At 40.6% G+C, this 22,040-nt stretch overlaps 1 protein-coding gene and 1 long non-coding RNA gene across 4 annotated transcripts in view; one reads left to right on the top strand and one right to left on the bottom strand.

Annotated features, from left to right (window-relative positions):
- MARCHF1 (membrane associated ring-CH-type finger 1) overlaps positions 1–22,040 on the bottom strand; it is a 138,279-nt gene that overhangs the window by 105,238 nt on the left and 11,001 nt on the right. The window lies entirely within an intron of this gene.
- LOC138442075 (uncharacterized) lies at positions 12,121–16,311 on the top strand. Its single transcript, XR_011257535.1, has 3 exons — positions 12,121–12,225; positions 13,200–13,346; positions 15,899–16,311. It is a non-coding gene; the product is annotated as an uncharacterized lncRNA (long non-coding RNA).

Raw genomic sequence — 22,040 nt, 5'->3', positions numbered from 1 at the left:
GAGCCAGGACATGGAAGCAACCTAGATGTCCACCAGCAGATAAGAATTCTGTGGTACATATACACAATGGAATATTACTCAGCCATTAAAAAGAATACATTTGAATCAGTTTTAATGTGGTGGATGAAACTGGAGCCTATTATACAGAGTGAAGTAAGGCAGAAAGAAAAACACCAATACAGTATAATAACGCATATATATGGAATTTAGAAAGATGGTAATGATAACCCTGTATGCAAGACAGCAAAAGAGACACAGATGTATAAAACAGTCTTTTGGACACTGTGGGAAAGGGCGAGGGTGAGATGATTTGGGAGAATGGCATTGAAACATGCATATTATCATATGTGAAACGAGTCACTAGTCCAGGTCAATGCACGATACAGGGTGCTCGGGGCTGGTGCACTGGGATGACCCTGAGGGGTGGGATGGGGAGGGAGGTGGGAGGGGTGCACAGGAAGGGGAACACATGTATTCCCATGGTGGATTATGTCAATGTATGGCAAAACATATACAATATTGTAAAGTAAAACAAATAAACAAACAAGTAAATAAATAAAATTAACTGGGAAAAAAAAATAATTTGCCTCCCCCCTCCACCCACATGCATACACAATTGCCAAGGATGTCTTTGTATTCTTTGAAGTCTAACCATATAAAATGTAACATTTCATGCCAGCTATGATGTACATCTCTGATCTTTGCAATGTATATTCAGACATTCCATTTAGGTTTATGATAATTCTGCTTCAGTTTTCTAGAAGATAAAATCAATTTACGCTGTGGTTTACTAGTAAATCACAGATAGGAGTCTGTCTTCAGAGTCATTAGCATTTTTCCATTGCTCAGATTTGTGTTTGAACCTTTTCAACACTGTTCATTGAGGCTTTTTTCAATGCCTGCTCTTTATTTTGTATTCCTGTTCAAACCTCCCCTGAATTTTTTATCTTTTTATTTGGAGGGCAAAATTTTTCACTATGGCATAATCTAAATGATAAGTTAATATTATTTTTCCTGGACATCAAGCATGAATGAATTCCATTAACTGTATATACCAGATACAATCACTTCATTTCTTTCCAGTTACCTTTGCCTTTTTGTTAAGTCTTTGAAGCACCTGTTCTAATGCGAAGATAGAAACAATTAAATTTTTAAAATGTAAAACTTCAAAAGAAGTTTTAATGAAAGATAAAAGAGAGCATTTCTTTTTCATACACAAACCACAAAAGTAAGAAATGCACATGGAGAATGGTGACTTCAATCATGGCGTCATCCTACACATCATGTAAGTTAAATAAAGATAAATTCCCAGTTTATTTTGTTTTCTGATGAGCAATAGCTGACATATAATATGAACAAGATGGTAGGTGTTGCAAGAGGGCATCAGAGGGCAGACACACTGAAATTATACTCACAGAAAACTAGTCAGTCTAATCACTCTAGGACCACAGCCTTGTCTAACTCAATGAAACTAAGCCATGCCCTGTGGTGCCACGCAAGTCAGGTGGGTCATTGTGGAAAGGGCTGACAGAATGTGGTCCACTGGAGAAGGGAATGGAAAACCACTTCAATATTCTTGCCTTGAGAACCTCATGAACAGTATGAAAAGGCAAAATGATAGGATACTGAAAGAGGAACTCCCCAGGTCAGTAGGTGCCCAATATGCTACTGGAGATCAGTGGAGAAATCACTCTAGAAAGAATGAAGGGATGGAGACAAAACAAAAACAATACCCAATGTGGATGTGACTGGTGACAGAAGCAAGGTCCAATGCTGTAAAGAGCAATATTGCATAGGAACCTGGAATGTCAGGTCCATGAATCAGGGCAAATTGGAACTGGTCAAACAGGAGATGGCAAGAGTGAACGTTGACATTCTAGGAATCAGTGAACTAAAATGGACTGGAATGGGTAAATTTAACTCAGATGACCATTATATCTACTACTGTGGGCAGGAATCCCTCAGAAGAAATGGAGTAGCCATCATGGTCAACAAAAGAGTCCAAAATGCAGTGAAGTGAAGTGAAGTGAAGTCACTCAGTCGTGTCCGACTCTTTGCAACCCCATAGACTGTAGCCTAGCAAGCTCCTCTGTCCATGAGATTTTCCAGGCAAAAGTACTGGAGTGGATTGCCATCTCCTTCTCCAGGGCATCTGCCCAACCCAGGGCACGAACCCAGGTCTTCTGCATTGTAGACAGACGCTTTAGGGTACTTGGATGCAATCTCAAAAATGACAGAATGATCTCTGTTCATTTCCAGGACAAACCATTCCATATCACAGTAATTCAAGTCTATGGCCCAACAAGTAACTCTGAAGAAGCTGAATTTGAACAGTTCTATGAAGACCTACAAGGTCTTTTTAGAACTAACACTCCAAAAAGATGTCCTTTTCATTATAGAGGACTGGAATGCACAAGTAGGAAGTCAAGAAACACCTGGAGTAACAGGCAAATTTGGCCTTGGAATATGGAATGAAGCAGGGCAAAGGCTAATAGAGTTATGCGAAGAGAATGCACTGGTCATAGCAAACACCCTCCACCAACAACACAAGAGAAGACTCTACACATGGACATCACCAGATGCTCAACACCAAAATCAGATTGATTATATTCTTTGCAGCCAAAGATGGAGAAGCTCTATACAGTCAGCAAAAACAAGACCAGGAGCTGACTGTGGCTCAGATTATGAGCTCCTTATTTCCAAATTCATACTTAAATGAAGAAAGTAGGGAAAACCAATCAACCATTCAGGTATGACCTAAATCAAATCCCTTATGATTATACAGCGGAAGTGAGAAATAGATTGAAGGTACTAGATCTGATAGATACAGTGCCTGATGAACTATGGAATGAGGTTCGTGACATCGTACAGGAGACAGGGATCAAGGCCATCCCCATGGAAAAGAAATGCACAAAAGCAAAATGCCTGCCTGAGGAGGCCTTACAATAGCTGTGAAAAGAAGGGAAGCAAAAAGCAAAGGAGAAAAGGAAAGATATAAGCATCTGAATGCAGAGTTCCAAAGAATAGCAGGAAGAGATATGAAAGCCTTCCTCAACGATTGATGCAAAGACATAGAGGAAAAGATCAGAATGGGAAAGACTAGAGATCTCTTCAAGAAAATTACAGATACCAAGGGAATATTTCATGCAAAGATGGGCTCGATAAAGGACAGAAATGGTATGGACCTAACAGAAGCAGAAGATATTAAGAAGAGGTGGCAGAATACACAGAAGAACTGTACAAAAAAGATATTCAAGATGAAGATAATCACGATGGTGTGATCACTCATCTAGAGCCAGACATCCTGGAATGTGAAGTCAAGTGGGCTTTAGAAAGCATCACTATGAACAAAGCTAGTGGAGGTGATGGAATTCCTGTTGAGCTATTTCAAATTCTGAAAGATGATGCCGTGAAAGTGCTGCACCCAATATGCCAGCAAATTTGGAAAACTCAGCAGTGGCCACGGGACTGGAAAAAGTCACTTTTCATTCCAATCCCAAAGAAAGGCAATGCCAAAGAATGCTCAAACTACCACACAATTGCATTCATCTCACACGCTAGTAAAGTAATGCTCAAAATTCTCCAAGCCAGGCTTCAGCAATATGTGACCCATGAATTTCCAGATGTTCAAGCTGGTTTTAGAAAATGCAGAGGAACCAGAGATCAAATTGCCACCATCCTCTGGATCATCAAGAAAGCAAGAGAGTTCCAGATTTCTGTTTTATTGACTATGCCAAAGCCTTTGACTGTGTGGATCACAATAAACTGCAGAACATTCTGAAAGAGATGGGAATACCAGACCACCTGACCTGCCTCTTGAGAAACCTATATGCAGGTCAGGAAGCAACAGTTAGAACTGGACATGGGACAACAGACTGGTTCCAAATAGGAAAAGAGGTACTTCAAGGCTGTATATTGTCACCCTGCTTATTTCACTTATATGCAGAGTACATCATGAGAAACGCTGGACTGGAAGGAACACAAGCTGGAATCAAGATTGCTAGGAGAAATCTCAATCACCTCAGATATGCAGATGGCATCACCCTTATGGCAGAAAGTGAAGAGGAACTAAAAAGCCTGTTGATGAAAGTGAAAGTGGAGAGTGAAAAAGTTGGCTTAAAGCTCAACATTCAGAAAACGAAGATCATGGCATCTGGTCCCATCACTTCATGGGAAATAGATGGAGAAACAGTGGAAACAGTGTCAGACGTTATTTTTTGGTGCTCCAAAATCACTGCAGATGTTAACTGCAGCCATGAAATTAAAAGACGCTTACTCCTTGGAAGAAAAGTTATGACCAACCTAAAACGCTTATTCAAAAGCAGAGACATTACTTTGCCAACAATGTTCCATCTAGTCAAGGCTATGGTTTTTCCTGTGGTCAAGTATGGATGTGAGAGTTGGACTGTGAAGAAAGGTGAGCACCGAAGAAATGATGCTTTTGAACTGTGGTGTTGGAGAAGACTCTTGAGAGTCCCTTGGATTGCAAGGAGATCCAACCAGTCCATTCTAAAGGAGATCAGCCCTGGGCGTTCTTTGGAAGGAATGATGCTGAAGCTGAAACTCCAGTACTTTGGCCACCTCATGCGAAGAGTTGACTCATTGGAAAAGACTCTGATTCTTGGAGGGATTTGGGGCAGGAGGAAAAGGGGACACAGCGGATGAGATGTCTGGATGGCATCACCGACTCTACGCACATGAGTCTGAGTGAACTCTGGGAGTTGGTGATGGACAGGGAGGCCTGTTGTGCTGCGATTCATGGGTTCCAAAGAGTCAGACACGACTGAGTGACTGAACTAAACTGAACTGAACTGCATATCGACAACAATAATAATCCTCCACTTTCTTGGATATTGATGCAGCTATGTCTTTTTCTTTAAGGTACAGTGAAGAGTAAAGGTAAAATTCTGGGCTTAATATTTAAAAACTTCCTGACTGTTGCTATAATGAAAACTGCCTTTTATTTTTAAACAATTTTACTTTTCAAATAGCATCTTAATGTGTACTTCTAAGGAAGTACATGGTGAATATAAACTGCTAATAGATTCAGTTTGATTTCACACAAATAGCATTTTATTTGAGTCTAATTATAACAGCTTTAACTATTATAGGAGATTATGTATCTAGATGAAACTACCCTTATGGCAGAAAGTGAAGAGGAGCTAAAAAGCCTCTTGATGAAAGTGAAAGTGGAGAGTGAAAAAGTTGGCTTAAAGCTCAACATTCAGAAAACGAAGATCATGGCATCCGGTCCCATCACTTCATGGGAAATAGATGGGGAAACAGTGGAAACAGTGTCAGACTTTATTTTGGGGGGCTCCAAAATCACTGCAGATGGTGACTGCAGCCATGAAATTAAAAGACGCTTACTCCTTGGAAGAAAAGTTGTGACCAACCTAGATAGCATATTCAAAAGCCGGGACATTACTTTGCTGACTAAGGTCCGTCTAGTCAAGGCTACGGTTTTTCCTGTGGTCATGTATGGATGTGAGAGTTGGACTGTGAAGAAGGCTGAGCGCCAAAGAATTGATGCTTTTGAACTGTGGTGTTGGAGAAGACTCTTGAGAGTCCCTTGGACTGCAAGGAGATCCAACCAGTCCATTCTGAAGGAGATCAACCCTGGGATTTCTTTGGAGGAAATGATGCTGAAGCTGAAACTTCAGTACTTTGGCCACCTCATGTGAAGAGTTGACTCACTGGAAAAGACTCTGATGCTGTGAGGGATTGGGGGCAGGAGGAGAAGGGGACGACTGAGGATGGGATGGTTGGATGGCGTCAGAGACTCGATGGACATGAGTCTGAGTGAACTCTGGGAGATGGTGATGGACAGGGTGGCCTGGCGTGCTGCGATTCATGGGGTCGCAAAGAGTGGACACAACTGAGCGACTGAACTGAACTGAACTGTATATATACATACATATATGTATATTATAGATATAAATGTATATATTTTCCCTCTTGCAGAATATTCACATTATATTCATGAATCACTGGAGCAGAATTTGCTGATTCCCACACTTGATCCCTTAACGGCACTTGACAAAATTTAGAGGAATTAAACAGTTGCAAATAGAACCGCAGGTGTCTGTCTTTAAAGTAGCAATATATCATTGTGATAACTACATGAGAATTAATCCTTTATCTGCATGCTAACTCACCACTGGGAAAGGTATGAAGTAAGTACAGAAGTTAAATTCATTTCTGAGCCTTGTTTCCGCACAGAGTAGAATTTGGGCTAAGATATCTCCCAAGGGATAGTGGAGGTGTGGCTTCATTTGTAGTAAAATCGGTATGAATATGAATAATTTTAACGGGTGGCCTCAACGTATACTTGTTTTTTGTCACTTTGACTTAGTGTAGCAAATGTGGAGGGGGATGGTGAAGAAGAAGCATATTCTCTTTTTTTCTATTCTTTGAAGGCACTTCCTAAGCAAATCTAAGATAATTTTACCCCAACCTTTTCTCTTCTTCACAAATGACTTGTTGTACATAGTCAATCATACAAAACAATAAAAATATATAAGCTTCAACTTTCAGGATACATCTTTGTATTTCTTATAAAATCCATAGGCTCTTGCAATGACACATTTTATTTAATATTGAAATAAAAATAAAACAAGGCATGATCTCATTTTAAAATCATCCTTGCAAGAATGTACAAGTTATTATATACAATCATGGGAAATTAACGTGGTTACACAAGACAGGATTGATCTTGTGTTATTTCTCAAGAAAAAGTGCAGGCCACCAGTGGACACAGGCATTTGTTTCTTTGATGTTGTTTTTTCCCACAAATTCTGAGTGTCCAGGGAGTTTTGGAGATGGAGAAATGTACTTTTAAGTGCTTATCTTGAGGTAGCTCTCAAACTTCTTGATATGGACCTTAACCCTGTCCTCTGCCAAACCTTGATTGTGAAAGAAAGTGGCACATGTTGCTTACACCAGGTAGCCAAGGAGCAACTCAGTTTATTGAGATGTCCTCGGTCATTATAAGGAGAGAAATTTGCTCAGTTATTTTTCATTACTAGAAAAAAAACATATTTCATCTGAACACTTGATTTTCTCTTCTCTGAATCCTGTTTCTTTTTTGCTTTGATCACTGTAACTATGATAATTAAAACTTGCAGTAGATCTCCATATTTGCATTTTTTTTGGTGGATTTAGTAGTTTTCTACCCTTGTTTCCATGTGTCTTGAATTTCTCAATTATCCTTTTGATGTGTGTGTGTGTGCATGCACATGCGTGGGCATATATACACGCATGTATACGTGTGTGTGTCTGTGTATGTACATGTATGTGTGTATACATCTATATGCACTTCTCTCATAGCTCATTAGGTAAAGAATCCACCTGCAATGGAGAAGACCCCGGTTGGATTCCTGGGTCAGAAAGATCCGATGGAGAAGGGAAAGGCTGCCCACTCCAGTATTCTTGGGCTTTCCTTGTGGCTCAGCTGGTAAAGAGTCTGCCTGCAGTGTGGGAGACCTGGGTTTGATCCCTTGGTTGAGAAGATCCCCTGGAGAAGGGAAAGGCTACCCACTCCAGTATTCTGGCCTGGAGAATTCCATGGACTGTATGGTCCATGGGGTCGCAAAGAGTCAGACTCGACTGAGCACCTGTCACTTTCATATACATGTATATACACTTGTCATGGTGGTTTAGTCACTAAGGCGTATCCAACCTTTGTGACCCCAGGACTGACTGCCGGACTCCTCTGTCCATGGGATTTACCATGTTGTCATTTCCTTCTCCAGGGATCTTCCCAACCAAGGGATTGAAGCTGGGACTCCCACACTGCAGGTGAATTCTACATTGCTACCAGGGAAGCCCTATATATACAAGTATATAGGGCTATATACACATGCTTGGGTATACACATGTATACCATATACACATGTATAACTATGTATACGTGTGTATACCCAAGCAAATGTATATATGTGCTTCCCAAGTGGCACAGTGGTAAAGAATATCTACCTACTAATGTAGGAGACACCAGAGACATGTTTTTGATCCCTGGTTGGAAAGGGCCCCTGGAGAAGGAAATGGCACCAGGCTCCAGTATTTTTCCCTGGAAAATCTCATGGGCAAAGGATCCCAACAGGCTACAATCCATGGGGTTGCAAATAGTCAGACGCGACTGACGGAGTGACTGAGCATGTGCACTTGCATCAGTTCAGTCATGTCTAACTCTTTGTGACCCCATGAACCGCAGCACTCCAGGCCTCCCTGTCCATCACCAAATCCCTGAGTTTACCCAAACTCATGCCCATTGAGTCTGTGATGCCATCCAACCATCTCATCCTCTGTCGTCCCCTTCTCCACCTGTTCAGCATCAGGGTCTTTTCAAATGAGTCAGCTCTTTTCATCAGGTGGTCAAAGTATTGGGGTTTCAGCTTCAACATCAGTCCCATCAATGAATACCCAAGAATGATCTCCTTTAGGATGGACTGGTTGGATCTCCTTGCAGTCCAAGGGACTCTCAAGAGTCTTCTCCAACACCACACTTCAAAAGCATCAGTTCTTTGCTACTCAGGTTTCTTTATGGTCTAACTCTCACATCCATACCTGACTACTAGAAAATCCATAGCTTTGGCTATATAGAATTTTGTTGGCAAAGTAATGTCTCTGCTTTTTTTTTTTTTTTGTCTCTGCTTTTTAATATGCTGTCTATGTTGATCATAGCTTTCCTTCCAAGGATCAAGCATCTTTTAATTACATGGCTGCAATAACCATCTGCAGGGATTTTGGAGCCCAAGAAAATAAAATCTCTTACTGTTTCCACTGTTTGCCCATCTATTTTTCATGAAGTGATGGGACTGGATGCCATGATCTTAATTTTCTGAATGTTGAGCTTTAAGCCAACTTTTCCACTCTTCTCTTTCACTTTCATCAAGAGGCTCTTTAGTTCTTCTTCACTTTCTGCCATAAAGGTGGTGTCATCTGCATATCTGAGGTTATTGATATTTCTCCCAGCAATCTTGGTTTCAGCTTGCAATTCATCTATGTCTCTATATCTATTCATACACAAAACCATATATTTATATATACATATACGTATGAAAAAATATTAAATAATTTTAAAAGGACATAGAAAGTTACCAAATATAAACATGTATCATCCCCTTTACTTGCTTTGTGCAGATTTGCATCAGACTTCTTGACCCTCTCTAGAACCCTATGATTACCCCGTGAAAGTGTGAACACATTCTATTCAACTGTATGTTTTCTCTTCTGCAGTCTCTCCTTCAGTGGGTCCCCAAAGTAAGCATGCATCAGACTCACACAGAGGGCAAGGGTCTGTCAAACTAGGGGCCGGGTGTCCTCCCAGAGTTTCTGATTCAGTAAGTCTAAGTTGGAACCCAATGGTCTGCATGCCTAACAACTTCCCACATGATTCTGGTGTTACTAGTGAAGGGATTATCCTTTGCAAACTATGGATTTAGTTTGATTTTATTTCCTATCATGTCATCTATAAGTAAGTTGCAACTAGATGAGAAATTTAAGGTTTCATCCAAGATGAAAACTGTGAAAGACAATTGTATATTGTATGTCCTCCAATTGAGTTGTCACTTTTGGGAACCCCTGTCCCAAATGGTTTCAAGAGCCAAGAGGAAATTATCTGTACTATTTCTCATCCCAGATTCTGTCCTACTGTGACCAGATCACAGACAAGCCGCCAGTTGGACTTCTGTCCTAAGTAGCGTTCTTAAGACACATGTATCTTCTGGGAGCAAATGAGTTCACCCTGGCTGCGCATTAAAACCATCTGGAAGTTCTAGTTTTTCATTTTATTTATTTTGGCAGTTCTGGGTCTTTGTTTTGGTGTGTGAGCTTTCTCTAGTTGCACCTCTCGGGCTCAGTTGCTCTCAGTGTGTGAGCTCTTAGTCCCCTGACCAAGATCGAATCTGTGTCCCCTGCGTTGGGGATTCTTAACCACTGGACCATCAGGGAAGTTCCCATCTGGGAGACTTTTAAAGTTTTGCTGTTGCTGAGACATCACTTTTATTTATTTATTTATTTTTAATTTAAATTTATTTATTTTAATTGGAAGCTAATTACTTTACAACATCACTTTTAAAGGGATCTGCATGAAGCCCTGGTAGCAACACTTAAAAAAAATTTCCCCGTGACTCTAACCAGCAGCCCAGATTGAGAACTGCAGGGTGAGGTGGGCTTTCTGGTTCTTTCCATCACTGCCTGGTGGAATTTTGAGCCTTTTAAGTGCTGACTGGAACCAGGGTCCAGTCATGGACATTTTGATAGTGTTTATGACTTCTATTTTATTCTAGTTACTATTTTTTCTTTCTTTATTCCTCCTTTTCTACCTTGCTATTGTCTGAAACTGTGGCAAAACATTTTAGTTAACACTCTCAGAGTTGCAAGCTAGCCTAAACCCCAAGTCTCTAAAATACAGAAACTCAGAATTTGTTCAGGTGAGGCTCAAAGGGACAGACAAGCACAAAATGGTGCAACTAAGGCAGAAAATAGAGAGGTTTTGATGATTACTTGTTAGATAATCATGAAGGAAAGAGGAAAGACTTCAGTATAATGTCTAAAGTAAAAGCCCCCTCCAAGAAGCGTCTTAAACCCAGGAACTCTGGTATCTTCAGTCCTGCATAAACCTGCAAGTTAATGGAAGAGAACTGAGCCCTCTGGAATCCTTACTGCCTCTGACAGTAGGGAGTAGGGAGGTCTGAGTTTGAGAGTCCGAGTTTCATAAACAGAACGCAAATCCCTGGGGCATCTTAACTTCTGAACCGAATTAGACACTGTATTTAAATTTACCTATGTCTGAGGTGATTGCAGAAATTTACAATATTGTAAAGTAATTAGGCTCCAATTAAAATAAATAAATTTATATTAAAAAAATAAAATGAATGTAGAACTACTCTGCAATGGCTACAAAGAAGATAAGGACTCAAATATGGAATGCAGGAAATGTTCAAGCTATAAATACACTCTCAGATATAAATCATGATTTGGTAGCAACAAGTACTGTACCCAATATTTACCTAGTGTTCATTTTCTGTTTGCATAAATATCTAAATACATAGGATTAAAAAGGAATTTGTGTGACTGAAAGAGAGAGGGTGTTTTTCTTTTCTGTTCTTTTTGCATATTGCCAAACAGATATAAATTCATTAAAGAAAGTTCAAGATAACTGTAAATTTTAAATACATATTGTCCTTAAATAAGAAGTAGATAAACTCAGTCTAACTGATATTCCTACTTATTCAGTATTTTGCACTTTGGTATAGTTGGTTATTTAACAATCATGGAAATTATAACACAAAGACAAACATAGTAAAGTGTAAACTGCTTCATAATACATAGACACCGACTTTTACCTCTGAAGGAGCATGATACTTCTATCTACTTCTGCCTGAAGCTTTCCAAAGTTGGAAAATTCCTGCTTGATTCAAATTTACTCTAAGACATATTTATAGGCAGAAAATTTCTATTGTTTCTCTTTTCTTCTTTCTAAAATCACTACTTGTAAATAATTGGCCTACAGAATGCATGTTCTTTTCAAAAATCAGAGTGGCTTCATTAGCCAAATTGAAGGTAATGAATCAACTCACTTGATTTTGGTCATGTAAGATAATTTACTAGTCAAGACAATTAGTATTATTGATGACACTGTCATTTTGTTTCTCAAAAGATTATCTCCTAAACTCAGAACAATTACAAATAAAAAAGCCTGCTAAGATAAGATGTATCATCGAAAGACAGAAAAAAGAAAAAAAACCTGCCATTTCTCCTAGCCTTTCAAGTTTGTTTCTATATGTTACACACACACACATAAATTTCAGTGTCTTCATTGTTCCTGTTTATTCAAAATTTATACAAATTACTGAGATAAATGCTGAAATTTCATGTGAAATCACACAAAATATTAAAATGTGATGTCATAAATTTCTTTTCGAGAACTTTTACTCTGTAAAATAAAGAAGCATCATGTATGTTTCAATTTTTGCTGAGGACTGCAAAGAATTCAAAATTATTCACTTCTAGGAAAGAAATTAGTTCTAAAACGTGTATTAGACTAGCAATGAATCTATTTGAAAAATATGTTGATTTTTCTCCTTTTTTTTCATATAAATGAAGAGAGGGCCACTTCGCCTTTTGTAGCCTGCCTGCTCCAAGTAAAGAGAAAGCAAGAATTGAAAGTGAGACCTTGTGACTCTGTGTGGAGTCACCCTGAGTAACTCATCTCTGGAGGTAATATTCGTGCCTGCATTTTGTACCAATTCAGCTATAATTTAGAATGAACAGGAGAAAGGTTGCTATTAATGCCTACAAGACTCAGCAAACCAAAGCAAAGGCATAAGGAAGACAATAAATTCTGTTAACTCTTGGAAATGAATGTTTCTCTCTAGGCCACTTCAAGTAAACTTTCTCATCTGAATGTTGAAGATGGTGAACAACTTATCTTTCATTCATGGAATGGACGTTGACAACTGAATGTTGGTCTCATTGTTTGTACAAAATGACTAATAGAAAGAAGTAGCAGAATATGCAGCGAAAGTAAAACAAACAAACAAAAATCTATGGAGTGCATATAAATCTAGGACTAACAGAAAATAAGACACAGGCTATTAACTATTACAAAGAATGCTTTCACAATTAGAGGCTTTGGAAGAAAGAGACTCCCAGGAAATGATATGTCCAAGGAAGAAATAGTATAACCGAGCAGGACCCTATGTGAAGTGAAGTGAAAGTCGCTCAGTCATGTCTGACTCCAGGCCAGAATACTGGAGTGGGTAGCCTTTCCCTTCTCCAGGGAGGACCCTATGGGGCCTTCCCAAATCAAACCCATTCCCATATCCTCTGCCATAGCTCCTCTATGAAGTATCTGGATAGCAGTATCTGATACACATCAGCTGAGTGGTTTTATAGATGCTAAAACCCATATCAAATGGAAGAACTTATGATGACCATGAGCATGTCGTCCTCAGACTTACTGGCATCTGATGACTGATAGTGTTAACCCCATGATCCTGCCCTGTTACCTCATCATCAACCAATCAGAGAACTGTGCACAAGCTGATTGTATTCCCTGTGACTCTCTTCTTCACCTGGCCTTTAAAAATGGTTTACTGACACCCATCGAGGAGTTTGGGTGTTTTGAGTACTAGCTGCCCTGGACTCATTGCTTGGTGCCTGCAATAAATGGTGTACTTTTTCTTTACCAGAACCCAAATTTGGTTTGGTAACAATAGATAATAAGTGTGCTGATATTCAGGGGTCCTCACAGAACAGACTGGAAAGTGACCAGGATGGACCATGAATCTATGAACCTAGCCTTCCCAGTGATCTTCATAACTGCTTAAAAGGAGAAGGTAAAGAGCAGTATTTACCCCCCACCCCCCACCCCCGCTAAATAGATATTGAGAGAAAAACTGCTCAGTGGAATGTTACTTTGCTTTAAACATCTTAGTTGTAAAGCATATTTGACTTAGTTTTAATTTTTCAACTTTTTCTGGGGACATATATGGATAAATCTATGAAGCTGTGCTAAGTGTGGAACCTGGCTATTTCATGATGTCACTCCTGGAGGTGTGTGTCCAATTGCCTCCTTTGGTGGTATCTGCATTTAAATGATGAGCTGCAAAGGGAAATTGCACTTCCTGCAGCTGCAGTCCCATAAGCTGAGTTATTAGTCCCAGCAGTGCTTTCAGTGTGCTTTTTCTCTCTTTCTATTCTTAGCACTGCTGGACTTAGAAAAAAAGATATCAGCATGCCTAGTGAAATTTGAATTTCAGATAAACAACAAATACTTTTTACGTTATGAGTGTGCTCCAGTGAAAAACTACTTGCTTATCTGAAATTCAAATTTCCATGGATGTTCAACCATGCAAACTCCCCTCATTCTTTAAGGCCATAAAAAGAAATTTTATAATCAGTAGATCGGCATTTGATCATATCTACCACTTCCTCATTCACTTCTATTGGAAAGAAAGACACCTATTTTCTTTACCATAGCAACCCTTCTATTTTGTGCTTTGGGCTCCATCCTTTTTGGTGCCTCAATACATAAGCAATCCACCCAGTTTTCTGTGTCTTCAACATCTTTCTCTCTCTGAGCTCAACGGCTCTCTAAATGCAGGAGCAGGCCCCCCATTTGCCCTCTGTGTCCACCTCCATCCATTCTCTCTTTCCTTCACACACACCTTGGTTTCCACCTTCTCCTTGCTCTGTCCCAGGTCCATTAAATGCTGCCGTTCCATGGGGTTCTCCATGCCCGAATTTTCTCAGTTTACAGTTTCCTATGGGAGAACTCACCAATTGCCACCTATTGGCCCAAGACCTCCTAATCTTCATCTAAAGTTGCAATGCCTCTTCTGACCTCCAGACCTATATATGTCTCTTCAATATCTCTCTCTGGATGTCTATTTTGTGCCTCAGACTATCGTGTCAAAAATTGAATTCCTCTTCTTTTCTATCTGCCTCCTAAACAGTGTGTTCTCTCTATAGTAAACAGTAATAAACTCTACCCAGTTATCTAAATCAGAAACATGAGATCAGCTCCACAGATACTTAATCATCAAGTTATACTTGATTTACTTTCAAAATACTTTAAAAATCCATCTACTTTTTCTTTCTTTTTTTAAAAAATAGTTCTCTGTGCTATACAGCAAATTTTTTTGCTTGCCTATTTTATTTATTGTATTTTTTGGCTATACCACAAGGCATGTGGGATCTTAGTTCCCTGACCAGGGATTGAAGCTGCATCCCCTTGCATTGGAAAGGCAGAGTCCTAAATATTGGACTGCCAGGCAAGCCCCTCATCTACTTCTTTTTATTCTTACAGCCTCTATCACCTTCTTTCCCAGAACACAGCATTGACTTTCTAACTGGGTTTCTTTGGCTTCTATCTTGTCCTTCCTATCTATTTTCCAAAAGAAGCTTGAGTGTTTTTCCAAAACATAAAAGTGAAAATGTCTTTCTTTTACTTGAAAGTCTACAGAAATTTCCCCTTGTCATTAGGATATCTTCCAAACTCCTAACTGTGGCTGTTAAGGAGCTCACAGTTGGTTCCCACCCCCCCCCCCTCCTGCTCCCTGCTGGGCCACAAGGAAATCCTCTTCCTTCAAATCTTGCTTATCTTTGTGTGCTCACTTGTGCTGTATCTTTTTTCCTAAAGTAAAATATCTCTTCTTTTTACTCCTTTGGATTGTTCTTTAATTATTAGTTCCTCAGGGAAACTTGCTTTGTTCTACTAGGTGTATGTTCCTTTAGCTTTATTTATTCATGGATTAAAAAAAAAAAATACCTGTTTGATCATGTCTTACCACATGGAATATAAATTCATTAGGGATGAAGCTATTACTGCATTTTCCACTGTATTTCCAGCTAAAAACTTGCTTTGATACAGAGTAAATTTCTAAGAAATAGTTGCTCAATGTGTAAATAAGTGAGCAAGCAGGCACACAGGATGACAGGGAGAGAAAATTGTGCTTAAAGTGGGTCACAAATAGTCAGACATGACTAAAGTGACTTAGCACATTCACTGCATAGGGAGGAAAACAGGTGTGAGACAAGATTCCTACCTTCAAGTGGCTTGCTGTGTAGAGAAAAGGGAACCAATACACATGAAACTACCAACAAATGACAATACTAAACACCTGATACAGACTATAAAGATTGTGGAAATTGCAAGAAGGAAAAGGTCACCATGGTTCAGAATAGTCTGGAAAAGCTTCATGGAAGAGGATAAAAATAAGGAAACATATCTAAATATGGGCATTTGGAAAAGATGACAAATATTTAGGAAGGGAAGAATTGGATTTGATGGTAGTTGAACATTACTTAAAAAAAAATTGAAGTATAGTTGATTTACAGTGTTGTTTAATTTCTGCTGTATAGCAAAGTGACTCTATGGTTTTTCTAGGAGTCATGTATGGATGTGAGAGTTGGACCAGAAAGAAGGCTGAGTGCTGAAGAATTGATGCTTTTTATCTGTGGTGTTGGAGAAGGATTCTTGAGAGTCCCTTGGACATCAAGGAGATCAAGCCAGTCAATCCTAAATGAAATCAACTATCAACGTTCATTTGAAGGATTGATGTTGAAGCTGAAGCTCCAATACTTTGACCACCTGATGTGAAGAGCTGACTCATTGTAAAAGATGCTAATGCTGGGAAAGATTGAGGGCAGGAGGAGAAGGGGGTGACAGAGGATGAGATGGTTGGATGACATCATCAACTCAATGGACATGAGTTTGAGCAAACTCCAGAAGATAGTGAAGGACAGGGAAGCCTGGTGTGCTGTAGTCCAAGGGGTCACAAAGAATTGGACATAACTGACTGAACAACAAACATATTATATATATAAATATATATATATATTTAATAAATATGTTGGTGTTTTAGTTGCTAAGCTGTGTCCAACTCTTGGAAATCCCATGGACAGTAGCCTGCCAGGCTCTTCTCTCCAAGGGATTTTCTTGGCAAGAATACTGGGGTGGGTTACCATTTATTTCTCCAGGGGATCTTCCCCATCCAGGGATCAAACCTGGGTCTCCTGCATTGCAGGCAGATTCTTTACCAACTGAACTACCAGGGAAGCCATATATATATATTCCTGGAGGAGGGATATATTCCTCTCCAGTATGTGAGAGGGTAACAGGCAGGAAGGCCAGGGGTCTCCAAATGGAGGAAATAGCCTGCAAGTGTCAGATATTTTTATCTCTCTTAAGCGGCAAGAGGAAACAAACTAGAGATATTTTTTCCTTCTCTATACAAATTTAAAAGGAGGTTTCTCTTAAAATACTGTGTTGCCATAATGACACCTGGTTTCACCTGAAGTTAAATATTCTCAAACCTAGAGATAACCAATGCATTTTTCTTATGGAAATGTTTATCTTCAGCTATGCTAATGTACTATGCATTTACCCCAAACTCTGTCTTCAAGTCAGTTCCACCTCTTGGCTCAGAACCCACTTAACAAACCAGCATGTTATACTCATATATTGTTCCCCTAATCTATGTGAAGAAAGCTGAGCGCCGAAGAATTGATGCTTTTGAACTGTGGTGTTGGAGAAGACTCTTGAGAGTCCCTTGGACTGCAAGGAGATCAAACCAGTCCATTCTGAAGGAGATCAACCCTGGGATTTCTTTGGAAGGAATGATGCTAAAGCTGAAACTCCAGTACTTTGGCCACCTCATGTGAAGAGTTGACTCACTGGAAAAGACTCTGATGCTGGGAGGGATTGGGGGCAGGAGGAGAAGGGGACAACAGAGGATGAGATGGCTGGATGGCATCACTGACTCGATGGACGTGAATCTGAACTCCGGGAGTTGGTGATAGGGAGGCCTGGCTGGTTGCGATTCATGGGGTTGCAAAGAGTTGGATACAACTGAGAGACTGAACTGAACTGAACTGAACTGAATCTATGTAAATGAAACTATTTGTATGGTGATCTGCCCTTCTTCAAGATTCAAGTTAATCATTTTATGGCCCAGAATGAACCATTTAGTGCCAAGATTATTCCAAAATGTATCTTATGGGTGAGGAGCCTGGTGCCATGCTTAGTTTTAAGACATTCCTTTCTTTTATAAACAGACTGCTGGTGACTATATAACATCCAGGTGAAGACTAGCGGGGGGCGGGGGACACTCTTTCTGTCCCCTTCTGATGCCTATGTCAGAAGTTTTCTCTATCTCCTTTATACTTTAATAAAATTTTATTACACAAAACCTCTGAGGGATCAAGCCTCGTCTCTGGCCCCGGATTGAATTCTTCTCTTCTGGGGGCCAAGAATCCTGTCGTCTTTGCATGATTCAACAACATTCTTTCATATGCTTGCCTGGAGAACCCCCATGGACAGAGGAGCCTGGCGGACTTCAGTCCATGGGGTCGCAAAGAGTCAGACATGACTGAGCAACTAAGTACACACACACAGAGACACACACATATATATTCTTTTTTATATTCTTTCCAATATGTTTTATCATTTGAATATAGTTTCCTGTGCTATACAGTGGGGCCTTGTACTGTTTGTTTGTTTGTTTGTTTTGCTTTTTCCTGCTCATAATTCTTTTCCCACTTCTTCTGGTACTGGTGCTATTCTTTTTGGTGTTAGAATATTCATTCCCCAATTCATAAGTTTCTGAAGGGGTTGCCAGCAGCTACATTTTATATCCAACCCTTTCACTCAGGACATAGCCCAAGCATAGTGACCTGCTGACAGTGGTTAGCCTACAGATGTGACCTAAGAAAGGCTAATTCTATTCCTTCTCTGGGATTTCATGAAACTGCTTGAAGAGAACGTTTACTTTCCTGTGAAGCCACTGTAAAATGCAAGGCTGCCACTGTTTTTGTCCACAATGCTTATTCTCTGCTGTACAAAGGGAGCTTGACTGGAGTCAGAGAAAATAAGAACCACAGAGAGAAGGCATGGAAGCAAGGGAGCCACATTGCCTGACTCTCTGAAGATCGTGAGACATCTGTATACCTGATTTTCAATTTCTGTCACTAATACATCAAGCTCATTTTAACTAGTTTCAGCCAATTTTAACCTGGTAGATGAGTCCAGACCACAACTAGGTAAAGCATGGATGAAGAGGGAGAACAGACAGGTAGAAGAGAGTCAGTCATAAGGGTACGGTGGTAATGGGGAAGAGGACCCAGATCAAAGCAGCATCCAGAAGAAGAAGTGGCAGGACTTGGTTGGGACCAGATATACTCAATGAGAAGGAAAAATTGTCAAAAACAGGAAAATTTTTGCAAGAAGGGGCAGTTAGGATGGGGAAGTGGATTTGAAGGGAAATAATAGTCAAATGATGACAGCTGAGTTCCTGGTAAAGCCGGGACTTTGTCAGCCTATGGTTTCAGTCTGATGACCCACCCCACACTGGGATGATGGTGGGAAATCAGGAAGGTGACCTGATTTTGTGCTTTGTGTCAGTGCTGAGCAGAGGATGACAGAAAACTCTGATTATGCTTCACACACTCAGTCTTTACCAGGGAGAATTTGTAGCTTCAAACAGAGGTTCTTAAATTGTGATCCCTAGATGAGCAGCATCTGTATCACTTGGGAATGTATTAGAAGTACAGAGTCATGGCCCAACCCCAGAGGAAGGCATCAGAGACCCTGGGGGTGGGGGCAGGGTCTGCCTTTGACTAGGCCCCGTGGTTGACACTGATATCCGCCAACAGCTGGTGAAGAGTACGCTCTATATGGGGCTCTACCACAGGTGAGGCAACCCACCACTGACTACTATGATTTCACACAGGAAGAAGGACTCCCTTTGAAAAATTCATTTTCCCCAAATCTGTTCAGTCAAAAACTGTATATTGAATATGTGCTATCTGCCAAGCACTTTGGACACTGTAGAAAACAAACCTGATATCTTCAACTATGAAAAGACATAGATGTTGGCAATTAAAAATTAGGTGATAGTCAGGGGAGAACAAGACGGTGGAGGAGCAGGTGGACGTGGAGTCCATCTCTTTTCCACAGATACATCAGGAACACAGCTTCAGACACAGAAGTGCATGCAGAACAGCAGCTGAGAGTGGACAGGAGGACCTGACCAGTGGAAAAGAATATATAGGAGCATGCAAAATGTGGTAGGACAAAGGAACTCGGTAGGAAAAACAGGAGTGTTAGTAGGACTGGACCTGCCCTTAGTGGGTGGGGGAACTGAAACAGAGGCCTGATCTCCACATCGGGGCAATTGTCTGAGTCAGAGGAGAAACATTTAAGGCTGGGAGTGAAACGGTTGATCTGTGGCAGCCTAAACGGAATGAAAATCAGACAGTCCTTGCCACAGTCATACAGACCCCAGACAGGGATGCAGGTTCCCCTGGAAGGCGCAGCAGCTAGGAGCTGGAATTTAGGGATTGTGGAGCAATCCCAGGATGAGGGCTGCTGTTAACTGCAGAGAGACAAATCAAGGGGATTTGAGGGAGGAGATTGGGGTGGGAAATGCCTATGGAGGAAAGCCAGGCAGCCATGGAAGCAAGGCAAAACTGCTGAGTCATGCATAGGGGGTGGAGCCATCACCATAGCCTCTCTCTTCCCACACACCAGCATTGGCAGCTGAACAATAGAGAGGCTGGCCCATCAAACACCTGATGCACTGAATAGTACCCCACCCAGGGTGCTTCTTTAAGAGACTGATGCGCCAGAACCACAGAGTAGGACACCACTCAGATTGTCACTTCAAGTGCCTGACATGCTGATCTACAGAGTAGGAACCCAGCCAGGGGGCCCCCTCTATGTGCTTGATGCACCAACAACAGACAAGGACCCCAGGCAAGGGATCCCTCTAAGTGCCTGAAGGGGCAGAGCTATAGAGAAAGACTGGTGAAAGAAAGAGGCCTTCTCATTTCCAGCTACAAGAGTCTTAAAAAAAGACTCAGACAGGGCCATAACTCCTGGGGCAGAGGAATTACATCCGTGTTCTGCACACTTGGTGCACCCAGGGTCCCTGCAAGCCAAGCAGTTTCACCACCTTCACACTCAACTCTCACTAGGGCAGAGCTGCCACAGGCAAAAAAAAAGAAAAAAAAAAAAATCTTGTGTCTATACATGCAGGGTCGCTTTGGTTGTGTCCAACTCTTTGTGACCCTGTAGACTGTGGTCTGCCAAGCTTCTCCATCAGGGGGCTTCTCTAAGCAATAATACTGGAGTGTATTGGCCAATACTGGTTGCTATACCCTTCTAGAGCATTGTATTTCCTGCTGCCTTAGCTGCCAACTCCCCTGAGTACCTGGTGCTGCCAGAACCACTGTGACCCAAGCAGCTGCACCTCCTCCACACTTGGCCCTCACAGGGGCAAATCCAAGTCCTCCAGGGCAGCCTCAGAAGCAAACCCCAGTGGATGATCCCCCATCCAGAGGTGGAAATAAAACTACAATTGAAACCCAGGGGCAGTGTGGCTAAGGAAGAAGACCCAAAACTTTCCCACCAGCTATACAAGCTGCAGATTAAATTTCCACAGTCAACTAGGCAGACTCCATGTCTATGGAATATATTAAAGGACTTTGAGAGCTCCCACAAAGGAAAACACATTAGTTCTGATAGCTGTGGACATTGGAAGCAAGAACACACAGGCATAGGACCAGATTAGATTCTGAGCTGCCCCCAGAGCAGGTCCAGAGAGCAGCAAAGTGTTGGAGGGCATCCTAGGGAGGTGAGGTGGACTGTGACTCCCAGTGAGGGAAAGGACTCTGACAGCAGTGACTCTGACAGCAGTGACTTATTCTTACGTTTTCACTTGTTCTATTGGATTTGTGTGTGTGTGTTTTCCCCCTCTGTTGTAGTTGTAGATTTTATTGGCATTATGAAATCTAATTAAATTTTTGAGCTTTTTTTCCACTAAGTCACATTTTTTGTTGTCATAAACCTCTGCCTCTACATTGGGCTTTTGCAGCTCTGTGGAGTTTTCCTTTTCTTTTTTTGATTTTAATTTTTTTAACCTATTATGATTTTTCTACATTTATTCCTTTGTTTGCTTTTCCTACTATTCTTTTCCCCTTGCAGCTAATCTTCAATGTATATAAATCTTCTTTATCTACCTCTATTTAACTTTGCATTCCTATTCTTTCTTTCCTTCCTTTCCTCTCAACATATTTGTTAGTTTCATTTTCATTGCTTTATTCCCCAATTGGCATCTTGCTTTAGTTTTGTTTTCCAGTTTGTGCTTTAGTTAGTTTTGTTCTTAACTGGTAGATATAATTTTTGGTTTCCTTTGTTCGTCAGGTCAATTTGTTGTACTTTATTTTTGTTGGACTGTTTTGATTTTGCTTATGGGTGTGTATATATATGTGTGTGTATTCAGTCACACTTTTTATTGTTATAAACCTCTGCCTCTACGTTGGCCCTTTGCAGTTGTGTGGAGTTTTCCTCCTTTTTTTTTTCCCCTTTCTTTCTTTTTCTTTTCTCTTTTTTACAATTTTAATTTTTAATTTTTTAAAACTATTATATTTTTTCTACATTTATTCCTTTGGCTGCCTTTTCTACTGTTGTTTCCCCCTTGAAGTTGATCTCCAATGTATATAAATCTTCTTCATCTACCTCTATTTAA

This window comes from Ovis canadensis, chromosome 6, assembly GCF_042477335.2.
Source record: "Ovis canadensis isolate MfBH-ARS-UI-01 breed Bighorn chromosome 6, ARS-UI_OviCan_v2, whole genome shotgun sequence".
Taxonomy (NCBI): domain Eukaryota; kingdom Metazoa; phylum Chordata; class Mammalia; order Artiodactyla; family Bovidae; genus Ovis; species Ovis canadensis.
Note: the sequence above shows the minus strand (reverse complement) of the source record. Positions and strands in the feature narration are given on the sequence as shown.